At 46.7% G+C, this 12,217-nt stretch overlaps 1 protein-coding gene across 1 annotated transcript in view; it reads right to left on the bottom strand.

The window, feature by feature from the left end:
- Window positions 1-12,217, bottom strand: part of LOC144772413 (uncharacterized) — a 277,094-nt gene that overhangs the window by 188,182 nt on the left and 76,695 nt on the right. The gene's annotated exons all lie outside the window — the stretch shown is intronic.

Raw genomic sequence — 12,217 nt, 5'->3', positions numbered from 1 at the left:
AATATGTGGAAAATGTTATCATTTTGCATCTGTACACAAGGCAAAAGTAGAAACTGCAGGGAATGAGAATACTTAAGGATCGAGGAAGCAAGACAAAGGAAACAAACACATTATGCAAATGGAAGATTGGATACAATAAAGAGTAGGTCCTACAGAGCAAATGTACATAATGCAAGAAACATATGTGAACTCAGACGTTAAACAGATATGTTTGGTACAAAGAGATCACGTAAAGAAGAAGGCTGCGGTGGACATGCTAGTAGTTCGAAAACAAATTAAAAATAATTGAGTTATTTCAGACGGAAAAAGAGGTCTATGGAACATATTGTTTAATTTAATACATTTCTTCCCCTAAGCAAAAGGTAGAATAGTGTGGCAGTACTGGTAAATATTTTGTTATATCGTTTAGTGAGGCTTGTCTTTATTGCCATTGAGCCCAAACCCTTCTTTGATTTCAGTAGTTCGATATAAGGCACTATTTGTTCATGACAGTGGAGAAACCTATAATATTGTGAGTAATATTTTGTGTACTGTGTATGAAAATATGCCTCAGAAACCCATGCAATGCCCATTGAACATAAATGTGTTTCAGTTGCGAGCTAGGCATCATGTGACCAACAAAGGAAAGTATGAAGACATCCATACTTAGAAACACAACAAGTGAAGAAGAAATTCACGTTTTACAAGTGGAAGAACCAGCCCTGCTTATTACTCATTGGCACAATGCAACTAATGGGTCGGATTGTGATGACTTTTCAAGTTACAAAGCAACACCCTTTACTGGAAAATATTCAAGTTTGTTTCAGACCCTAGGCAAATTAAAGAAAAAAACAATTACTTACCACATAAACAAGTCATTCAAGCCAGTAGCACAACAACACAGGATACCAATGTTTTTAAAAAAATAATAAAATGGAAAATGAGAGTAACTTTGCTGACACAAGATATCATTAAACCAGCGACTGATCCAACAACTTCAGCTTCCGCAATAGTTGTTGTCTCTAAAATAAAATGAGCTTGTCTAACACGGCCATTGAAAGAGAATGTCATTCAGGGCCACATTTGGATGACGTAATAAATAATCTTGATGGTACTAAAGTATTTTTAAGGTTGGGTATAGGATGCTATCAGCTAGAAATTGATGAAAAGTCATATTATATAATTTTCTCTATGCATCTAGGATTATTTGAATATAAAAGATGACATTTTTGGGATACATTCAGCAGCTGAGATCTTCAAAGACACAATAATAAACATTATCCAACCAGTAAAGAATTGCATGAACTGCAGGGAAGATATTGTAGTTTGTGGGAAAATAAAGAAGAGAATGACTATGCACTAAAGAAAGTATATAAAGTGTTCACCCCGGCACACAACTTGAAGAAGTTCCCTCCCCCCCTCTGCCCCCCTCGCATGCTCCGCCCCTCTCTCCCCATCTTCCTGACTAGGTCATTGCCTGCACCACCCCTTATATTCACATAGTGGCTGATTGTCTTACGCAACTCATCACATTGAAATGGAGAAATTTAGTTTATCTTTGTACACTTTGCGATCTTAATGCTTCTTTAATAATGGACTTGTTTGCACACCCATACACAGAGCTCTGATATTCTGATATTGTATGGATGGCTTTTACACTATATTTTAGGTTATACTACTCTCTGCACCTGGACATCCTGCCATATTGCCATTTTTAGATCTCCTAAGTGGTGGCCCTGCTAGATTTTCATACTATGGACTTTTTGTGGTGTTCTCTGCCTTTAACTGAGCGATGTGCGATAATGTGGTGCATTTATTGTATAGGTTTCTTTAAAAATCAATAAAGACGTTAAAAAAAATAAAGTATATAAATGTTTCAGTGAAGCAAGCACCATATTAAATGCAGAGCAATGTGAAGTTGATAAACAAGAGTTAATCTTTTATGGTCATATTTATTCTAAAGAAGGTATGCGCCCTGACCCAGCTATTTCAGGCTTGATTAAACCACACCCACAAGGTGTATCAGAATTACAGTCACTTTTGGTTATGGACAGTTTTTGTTGATGATACATTATTATTATTAGTTTATTGAGCATACGATTACCCAGAGGTGTCCTGGCACTAAATAAAGTAAGATAAGCGTCTGTGTAAGTTATTCAAACAGATGTGTTTTTAAAGCCTGCCGAAATGTTAAATGTTTTGGTTCCATCCGTAACATGGTAGGAAGTTTGTTCCAGGTATGTGCAGTAACCTTAGAGAAGGCGCGACCTCCAATTATAAACTTACAAAATAAAGGCACAATAAGAAGATTACGAGAGCCTGAACGTAAGGTTCTAGTAGTAGTGTATTTTTTTAACTAATTGGAAGTGTAATTAGCACAATACGTTTGGAACATAGGTGTGTGATGAAGACTTTTGAAAGTCTTAAATTCACATCTTTCCTGAACAGGAAGCCAATGATATTTCCGAAGGTGAACACAGGTTTTATTAAATTTACCAAGATTAAAAACATGTCTAGCGGATGCATTCTGAATTCATTCCAATTTTTGGATCAAATATTTTTGAAGACCAACATACAAAGCATTACAAGAATCCAGGCTACATAGGATCAGGGATTGAATCGGAAATTGCCCAGCTGCGCAGAATAAAAGGAAGAATCTTTTTTAGTTTCTTCATAATTAAGAAGCAGGCTGTTCTGATTGAGATTCAAAGGACAATTTGGAGTGAAATGCAACCCCTAAGGTAGGAAACAGCGGTAGTCTGTTTGCTTGGGGCCCAATCCTAATGATTGACGCCACCAATCCGGAGACCAACAAGAAGCATAACCAAAGAATAATATTTCTGTTTTCTCCAAATTAGGTTGGAGAGAATGGTCGTTCATTCAGGTACTCACTTGTACAAGATCATTTTTAAATTGGTTTTCTAGGTGGTTCAGGTTTCCTTTCACTCCAACTATTATTTGGGTATTGTCCGCATACTCATAAAAATGAAACCCAAAAGAGGCTATCAGATCAGCTAGAAGAGCGACAGAGATATTAAAAAGCGTGTGGATAAGTGCAGTTCATTGCGTGACCTCGCAAAACAGATTTTTTAAGTTGGAACAATAAAAGGCCAGCTGCAATGTCTGTGTTCGATTCTGCAAAAAGGATTCACACCACTTTAAAACGTTACCCTGAATGCAAATGGCCCTAAGCTTTTTCCACAAATTACCATGTGCGACTGTGTCATGCAGCTATCAGATCCTACAAAGCTCAAAAAGGGAAGGATCAAATGCTGAAGATCCTGCACCAGTCAAGATACCCTATCTATGCAAAATTTGTTGTTTTATAAATTGGGCATGGGACATGACCTTCATATGTCCCAAAGGAATGGCACGCATGCCACTTGGACAAATTAAACAAGGGGTGCCCTGCTCTCAAGCAAGTGAATTTTGTATAAGTGGAGCTTACTTATTATCCACAATCACAACATGAAAGGAAAATACAGTGAGACAAAATCTTCCCAATTGAAGAAAACACAGATAGATTTTGATTGTAGGTAAATAAATTCTTTATTCTTTTTCTTTGACAAATTCTTAACATTTGAGATCGCCGAAGTGTTTCGTCCTCATGCGGACTTCTTCAGGGCTTTGCTGTAAACAAAAATGTATTGTATTGATATTTCTCAAGTGCGATCAAATCAAATAGCAGACCCAATCAATATGGAACAGCTCACACAAATACGTGTGTCGAGATCACTCCTCTTAATCCGAGGAGATCGTATTTTGCTTGAATTTCTCTAAAGATAGTGATGTCGGATATATGTTTCCTGTGCGTTCAAGACGTCATCTGGTTCAGGATCAAGAACCAGAAGAAGTCTTGAACGCACGGGAGACATATATCCCACAACACTATCAGAGAAATTCAAGCAAAATCTCAATACAAGAAATGTTTGCTTGAGTGCAGGGCCACCCCTTGTTTAAGCTATCAGATCCTGTCCCATTTTCCACAGATAAGGTGAAGACCCTACTGGCAACGAGGAAAGCGAGCCCTCACTCTGTGGCGCTTTCTACACTTCAATATGCTGAGGGCGCAGGCCTCCCATGTGTTGATAGTGGCGAGCTTGATGACCTCTAATAGTGTATCCTATACTGAACGCCAATAGGAGGAGAGGGTTTCTGCAAATCGGCCGAACAGCAGCAGGTGGAACTGAGGTATGCATCCGGAAAGTATCATTTGAGTTGCACTGGTGTAGAGCAGGCGTGGTGCATAATGGAGAATTGTATGCTTTTAAACCGGGCATTGCGAGATACTTCCTGGGGAAGTTCCAGGACCTGTTTCCATTCGGTGACTTGAAGCGCCAGCTCTATTTCATCCACCCATTTGCCCCGTAGGATTGTCAGGGGGATTCCAGTATATTCTCAATAGCTTTATATAACCATGTTATCAGGTGACGTCCCTTCCCCAAGTGTAGTAGTATCTGCATGATGGTGTGTATTTGGGGTTCTGCTCCCCGGATGGAGCAGAAGATGCGGTACATATGACGTAGTTGCTGGTATGTCAGGTATTCTCCTCGTGCAATAGCATAGTCAGAGACAAGTTGATTGAAGGTGAGGAGGTGGCCATCCGCAAAGAGGTCTCCTGCTGTGACTAGTCGCTACCATGAACCGTCCCACCAACCGCTGTGAACACCACTGCAGCTGTGCCGCTAGTAAATAAGCTTTGAAGGATGGGTCTCCAAGCCTGCCCCCACCTACCGGCAGCTGTAGCTTCTTCAGTGCAATACAATGGACCTGTTTTTCTAGATAAGCGCTTATAGCATGGTGTCTAGATCCCAAAAAAAGGGTCTTGAGGGGGGACAATCTGAACATTGACGAAATAGTAGAGCAACCGAGGTAAGAGTATCATCTTATTTTCCCTGTACTGACTAAGAGCACGTTTTTTCCAGAATTGTACCTGCAATTTCGGGGCTGCAAGGGTTTTCTTCAGATTTTCCTCCTACAGATCGGTTGGGGAGCGATAAAGGCAAAATCTGAGGTTAAAGGCAAACTCCAAGGTACCAGACTGCGTCGCCCCTCCTCTTTAGTAAAGTTCCTCCTAGCTGCACCTCAAATGGGACTAAGCTGCAGTTGACTGAGTACACACAGGGTTTGGCCCAGTTGACCTGGAGGACTGTTGTCCGCGCAAATGCCTGTATTGTGGCATGTATTGTGGAGAGATCGGAGCGGATGTAGCGGATATAGAGCAGGTCGTCTGCGTAGAGAGATACCGCATGAGTCATACCATCCAGGGGAATTCCACTAAGCCTCGCCCTCTCTGCTGAATCTTGCAACACGATGTTCTATTTCCATTGCAAACAGTAGGGCGGACAGGGGACATCCCTGTCCAGTACCTCTGCCCACTGAGAAGGGTGGTTAAGATGAGTTTACCTAGTCGGATCCAGGAGGTAGGATCGGGTGTAAAACAATTTTGTTTAGGCTCTGAGGCATCTGCCCCCCCATACTGACAAGCACTTGGAATAGATAATTCCATGTGAATGTGTTGAATGCTTTTGTGAGGTCAAGTATCAAGCAGGCCATATAGGGGAACCGCTTAGGGCTTGGTCCATCACATGGATCAATCGTCGGATGTTTTGGGATGTGCTTCGTGTTGGGACGAAGCCATTTTGGTTGGGGTGAATGAGGTTGGTCAATACTTGAGAGTATCTATCAGCTAAGATCTTCCCCTGAATCTTATAGTTTGTAACGAGGATGGCTATCGACCTGTATGAAGTGCAGAGGGTCAGATCCCTCTTGGATTTCAGTATGGACACCAGGAGGGACTCTGAGGACGGGCGCAATACTCCAATTCATAGGGCCTCATTAAACATCTCCACTAGTTGAGGCGCATGAAGGGCTGTGAAGGTGCTATAGTATTCTATCGGTAGCCAGTCGAGGCCTGGGATTTTATTTTGGGCTAAGTTCCAGATAACTTATCTAATTTCAGGGATCGTGGTGTAGACGTCCAATTCTTTCCTGTCGGCATCAGGGATGCGAGGAAGTGTGACTTCTGACAGGAAGGTAATGACCTTGTCTGCGAATGGGGGTGGGGTTACTTTGTACACTGAGGAGTAATACTCGAAGAATGCATTTAAGATGTTGCGTTGCGCTTACAGGGTACCTCCGGTGAGTGTGGAGTTTGCATCTTATCTGGCCAGCCATGCAAGGAGGTGAACCATTCTTCTCCTTCCCGATGTGTGTTGGCTATATAAGCATTAAGATTGAAGCAATGCAGTTGCTCAATATGAGCAGTTTGTCGCGTTTTAGTGCCAGTTAACGCAGGGCCTTCAGAAGCGTCTCTGGCAGGGGCTTTTTCTAGGGTGGGTATACATTTCTCAGTCTCTATGATCTCCCTTTCAAGTACCCTATGAATCCCTGCCACTTCCTGCAAACACACCCCTCTTGTAACTACCTTTAAGGTGCCCCATACAAATACCCTGTTGAAAACCTTGGCCTGGGTCTCCTTAAAAAATTGCCTGATATGTAGCTCTTGGGATTCGCGGAAAGCTGGGGTCCTTTGAGCTCTCCCGTGAAAGAACCCCATGTGGGTACCGGGAGGACCTTAGCTTCCCATGCCACATCTAATATATGTGCGTCGTGATTAGAGATAACACGGTCCAGATAGTCAGCTTGCACAATCGTGTCTAGGATAGAGGCGGAGCTTAGAATTCAATCGAGTCGTACATAGAGGTTGTGTGTTGCTAAGTAGAATGAACTGACCCAAGTGTGTAGATGCCCCACCCTCCATGCTTCTGCGAGCGCCCACCAGTGGACGCACTCCGCAAAGCTCTTCAAGTAGGGTGCATGGGGGGCAGCAGGACAGTGGAGGATGAAACCAATCCAACTGCAGGTCTAGCACACTGTTGTAATCTCCTTCTAGAATCCACGGTGTCCCAGTTTTATGTCCAAGTACCTTTGAGAGTGGGGCCCAAAAGGTTCCCCAGACTGTGTTTGGGGCATAGATGCTCCCCAGGAGGACACGCAAACTGTCGAGCCGGCCTTTGACAAGTACATACTGGCCATCCTTGTCTATTATAGTGTTGAGTGCTTGGAAAGTGACGCCCGGCCGAATCCAGAACCTACTGCAAACAGCAGTTTGCCCAAACTGACAAAATCATCGTACCATTAGTGAAAGTGGGGCAGCGGCTAAACAGTGGCAGTCAGAGTGTGGGCATTGGTCAGCCCTGGATTCCTGCATCTAGTCTGTGCGGGGCTTGGCAGTGATAATATGGGGGATAAACCGGAGTCCCATTGCCCCCGAGAGTGGTACTGTCGTTCATGGACCTCGTGCGGCCCTTATGTTGCTGGGAGGCAGTCAAGGTTACAAATTGGGCCAGCTACAACCTGCAACTGGTGCTTGGTGATACAAATTACATTACTTTATAGCTTCTGCTATCTGCATTGTCATCAGTGATCGGGTTTGAGACTCTCAGCTGGATATGTCTGCCACTGTGGAGTCATCATCAGACGTGAAAATGTGTGAGCCCTTCTCTCCTTCCGATTTGCTGGTGCTTTCTTCCAGAATGGCCTGGCGTTGGTCCTCCAGAACAGGGGTGATTGGTGGTGGGGACAGCAGGGAGGGGCCCCGCCACTCCCTGTTTCGCTGTCTCATCGTCAGCTAAGCGGTAGGAACTTCCCCCGGGGTCTGCCAGCGTCTCAGTATGGTGCCTGTCTGCCCAGTCCCATGTGTTCTTTGGGTCATTCAAGAAGAGGGACATACCCTCAACTAGAATTTTTAGGTGGGCGGAAACAACAAGGAGTATTGTATGCTCAGATCGTGGAGCCACTTCTTCACGCCACAGAAGGTTCGTTGGCACTGGACCACTTGTGTGAAATCTCGGAAGATAATGATTGTCCTGTTCTTGAGTTTCAGAGGTCTGGTTGTCCAAGCAGATTTTAGGATGGCATTGCAGTCCTTGAAGTGGAGGAGTTTGTCAAGAATGGAACGTGGTGGTGCCCCATGGACTGGTGCCCGTGCGGGCACCCTATGAGCTCTTTCCAGCTAGTAGAACTTTGTTAAGTTGGATGCAAAGATGAAAGATTTGAACCAGTTCTCTTGGAAGGTCAATGGGTCACAACCTTTTATCCCCTCTGGGAGGCCTAAGATGCGAATGTTGCTCCTGCTAGGTCACACCTCGGCATCCTCCGCCTGTCCATCAACTATTCTTACTCGTCCTGGAAATCTGGCACAGCTTGTTGGGTAGCGACGGTCTGCGGTTGCAGCGCTGGCATCATACTTTCCCCTTCTGTAACTCTGTCCATGAGCTTTCAGTAATTGTCCTGAAGAAAACCCAGTTCTGCTACTAGGGAGCCCATCTTCTTTTCCAATGAGATTTGAGAGCTTTCAATGGCTGTAAGAACTGTATTCAGTTTGACATCAGGGGGCGCCGGGTTGGATATTGAATCTTCAGGGATAGGGATTTCCGGCACTATGGTTGGTGGATCAGTAGTCAAGGGCGCCTGTGTAGGAGCGCTTGAACGTAGGTGGCCCTTCTCAGAGGGATGGAGACAAACAGCCACACCAGATGGGAACAGAGCATCGAGATCAAATGGAGCTCCAGCGCTGGTGTGAGTCCCGCTTCACATGGTTGCAGTGCTTCATCGTGTTGAGGTGAAGAGGATCCCCCTCCCCCAAGTCTTGTTGTCAGTGAGGAGCAGATCAGATATTAAAGGGGCCTTTTACCCACTACAGGGCTTCTCACCCCCCTTTCAGTGGGGTACATCCTTTGTCAGCAGGTGTAGTGTGATTCTTTTGGTGCAGACTCCTGTGTCACAGACAGTTTTTGGCGCCCCGCCAAAGTGCCCGCCGCCACCCGACGGCCAGGTGCACCCGCTGCGGCCGCCACGAAGGGCTCAATGCAGGTGGAGTGTGGCCACCTCCCTCGCCAGGGAATAATGATGGATGCTGCAGAGAGTGAAAGGCGGGCATTGGGCCCTGAGCACTGCTGTTGCACCTGACTGGGGTGGGGCGGGGGAGCAGGACAAACCCTCTGGTGGAGCACCAGTGATGTGTCCCCTCGGTATGTGGCAGAGTTCTACCAAGACGAGCACCCTCGTTGTAGCAAGAGTCTAGTCTAGTCTTCATGATTGCGCCGGCTGGGGCTGGTCATCTCACCGCCACTCCTCCATTGCCTTTCAGGGCAGCACAGGTCCTGCTATGTGTTTATCGGGTCAGGGGAGTCACTTTGCATCGGTACACTTCATGCAGGTGAATTGCAGTTCATCTCCCCGGTTGGCCCACATCTTGCGGCCACCTCCTCCATCGGCCCCCACCGCGGTTAATGGAGCAGGACCAGGAGTTGGGGGGGCGAACAGCAGGGGCAGATTACAACTCACCCGGGAGTCTCCTCCCTCCCTCTCCTCTTCCGTCACAGGCCTGGTGGGCCTCCATCGCCATCTGGCGGCGCCCCCTCCCATGGTGACGTCAGCTTGAGTTCGGGGGTCTGGAGGGGCTCCTAACACCTCAGTGCGAGCAGGTATTATAGCTCAGGGTTAGGCCTCCCTGGGCTTAGAGTCTCCGGTGTGGCTTGCCGCAGCGTTAGTGCCCTTCGGCCGGAGGGCCCTGCTGACCAAACTAGAAGGAAGACGCCTCGTCCCCCAAGGAGGTGCAGGCGCCAGTGTGACTGGGGATACTGAGCCCCGATTATAGATACTGAAGGATTTTAGGGCAACCTGTGCAGAGCTCTAGCTAAGAGCTTGGTGTGATAAGCCACGCCCTCGTCGTTCAAATCATCATATCACTTTCTGCGACGGACAACAGAATTTCACCTAACATGGTTCGCTGTTTTAAGGAAGTGGCGAACTGGATGCGGTAGAACTGCTTGAAATAAAATTTAAGGGGGCGGAGCCAGGCCGGCGGCCAAGATGGTCGCCCGGGCTCCCGGCTCCGTCGGCCTTCGTCCCCTGCCGCCGGATCCCGCCATCTATTCTGCGCTGCGGCCGGGATTCCGAACATCGGAGAAGGCGCTGCCTCTCTGTGTGGGACTTCGGCCGATTTCCGAGTCCTGAGGACGGAGAAATGCCCTCCTACGCATTACGGCCTGTTCGAGCCCCGGAGCCGCGACCCTGTGTGCTGCAGCTGCCGGCCGCGACTGGAACGACGGCGGCCGCACGGACCTGGAATGCGCCGGTCCACCATTATGTAGCTCCACCCACCTCTGAATAGGCGCTCGGCCTCTGCTCTGTCGAGCCTGGTGTGTCTCCGCGTTCTGCCTTCAATCCATGCCTGACATGCCCCCCCCTCGATTGCTGCCTTGTGGATCTGGACTACATGCTGCCGCTCTTTGTTTCCCTAACATGGTTTTGTGGAACTGGCGCGCAATTGATTGTATCCCGCACTCTAGGAGATTGGAACCCATTGATCCGCATCAGTTTTGGTGGCACCTTTGAGAGCCGGGGGGCGAATATGTAACCTTTTATGGGGAGACGGAGATCACACCCACACAGTGAGCAACATGGTGGAGTTGGTATCGAGACCCACCCCTTCTTTTTCTTTGTGTCTCGGACTGGCTGCTTTGGTGTGGATTTAGGCGGCACTTATGCTGAGGGTCCCGGTCTGTGCGGGTGCCGTCACCGAGCCGTTCCTTGCCCGTTGTTGTAGTGGCGCACGCTGAAGATCGGAGTTGGAGATCGGAGGCCCCCCCCCCCTGTGTGCCGGTAGTTCACGGCTCAGATTGCATGGCCATCGTGATCGCATCTTGGTACGTCTGGAATGGAGGAAAACCCGATGTCGGTCTAATCCTTGGAGACTTTGCTTGTGTTATTCCCTCTGCAGGTATCGGTGGGGACAATGTTGTGGAAGTGGTATTATGACTCTACCTGTGGCTGAGAAGCGGGAGTTCGTATTTTGGACGTCTCCCTGTCTGTTCCAACATGCCCGTCCCATCGACACCTCCTCTTGCAACACAATGACTAACCTTTTTGCACTGGACTTTGTTTGTTTGATCTGAAGCTGTCGGATGGGCTATGGATAGCTTTCAAATGTGTCGCGTCCTGGTATACTGCAAGATTCTCTACCTTCTTCCGGACTTACTTGCCTGCATTATTTTTGGTATTTTGCTTGTCTGACCCTACACTAAACGGACTGCGGTGTGACTATGTTATGACTGGGTAGGTCGGGGTTGGATGATGGCCATCTGTTTCTGTGGGTTGCTGCACGGGGGGCTCTCGTTTTAATTAAGTGCTTTGTGGAGTTGGAGTGGTGACTACTATCCTGTTTTTGGGTTGTCGCCTTTGAAAATTTGGGAGCAGCACCGGGATGTTTGAATTGCTGCGCGGCGGTGGGGGGGGGGGGCGGGGGCCTGTACTGGGGACCCCCCCATTTCTTTTCTTTCTACTTCTTCTCCTTTCCATATTTCTTCTTTCTTCTATATTTCGGGTTTAGGTACTGGGCGACAGGCACGCTGCTATGGGGGGGTAGGCCGTAGCCATTTGCAGGGGTGCAGGGTGGGGGGTTGGGTTTTATTTTTCCCTTTTTTGTTTCTATGGCCTTTTTCCTCGCTTTTTTGGTTTTCCTTTTACTTTTCCCTTTTTCTGTATTGGGGATCGGTGTATTGTGTTGATTTCTGAGCTTTCATTGATTTGTCTTACTTTGTGCCTGAGCTGTTGTTGCATTGTGGGTAGACCTGGGCGGGCGTCTAATCGGTACTCATAGTAATTGTATGCATGTATATCCTGACTTTTTGACACAGTACCCATGCCTTCTTTGTTATCGTCTTGATCCTGCAAGAATTCTTGTTTGGCCCGCCCATTCTGTAGTTATAGCTTACGGTTCGGCACCTGGTCCCCATATTACTTTATATTATATTGGAGCTTATTGCGTTCTTAGTGTCATCCTGCTTAACATAAAATTAAACCTCACTCATCCGGAAATATGATCGATGTATGCCATAATATTATGTTTTTATGTGCTGCCGTGCCCCCGGGATGTTCGGCTGAATAGCGGTGTATACTTTTACGTCAAAGGTTTTACAACAAAAAAAAAAAAAAAAAAGAAATTACATTTAAGGTATACAAAAGTGCTTCTACTGGGTAACTAGTCCGAGTTGCGAGGTCCCCACTGTAGGATGTATGTACTTGTACTACCCCTATGCAGGTGATTAAAGGATCTGGGTTTTTGACTGGATGCTCGACTGACTATGGGTCAGGAAATGAGTTAGCACCACGGTCATTGTGTTTTGGCCTGCTCAGATGCTTAAAGAAAGATACTATTGTTTCTACCGTC

The sequence above is a fragment of the Lissotriton helveticus genome, chromosome 8, assembly GCF_964261635.1.
Source record: "Lissotriton helveticus chromosome 8, aLisHel1.1, whole genome shotgun sequence".
In the NCBI taxonomy this organism is placed as follows: domain Eukaryota; kingdom Metazoa; phylum Chordata; class Amphibia; order Caudata; family Salamandridae; genus Lissotriton; species Lissotriton helveticus.
This window is presented reverse-complemented; position numbering and strand designations above follow the sequence as displayed.